Below are 537 nucleotides of genomic sequence, written 5' to 3'. Positions count from 1 at the left end.
CCCCTCCAGCACCCCAGCAGGATCCACTCCCCTTTCTCCCCCTTTTCATCTAGTCGCATTCCTCCACCTTTTTCTGCAGGTCCCCAAGCCCTGCAAAAGCAACGAGACTGAAGGGAGACAGCAGCTCCCAGTCCTCTCTGGCTGCTGCTGCCCAGGGCACCCTGACAGCCCCTTACTACCCTGTGCCACTCTGTCTACCCCAGGGCACCTCTGGCTGGCAGCCCAGTTTGACTGGCACATGGCACCACTGTCTGGGCTTCAGCTGGACACCTGTGTCCATCAACAGCCCCTGGCCAGCCAGCATCTCCCCTGAGAGCGGCAGCCCATTCCCACTGTCTGGGACAAAGGACATGGCTGGGCAGGGCAGGTGCACAGTGCCACTCGAGCAGGAGAAACGAAGGCACAGCCTGAGCCAGCCCCTCGAGTGCCATCTCCCTAATAAGTACCGTGGATGCCAAGCACTCCTCCATTCAGACATCAGTTTTGGCTTAAACAGCCAAGGATGGAGGGCTCCACGTTGGCCACCCAGACTCAGTG

This window comes from Indicator indicator, chromosome 15 (genome assembly GCF_027791375.1).
Source record: "Indicator indicator isolate 239-I01 chromosome 15, UM_Iind_1.1, whole genome shotgun sequence".
In the NCBI taxonomy this organism is placed as follows: Eukaryota; Metazoa; Chordata; class Aves; order Piciformes; family Indicatoridae; genus Indicator; species Indicator indicator.
This window is presented reverse-complemented; position numbering follows the sequence as displayed.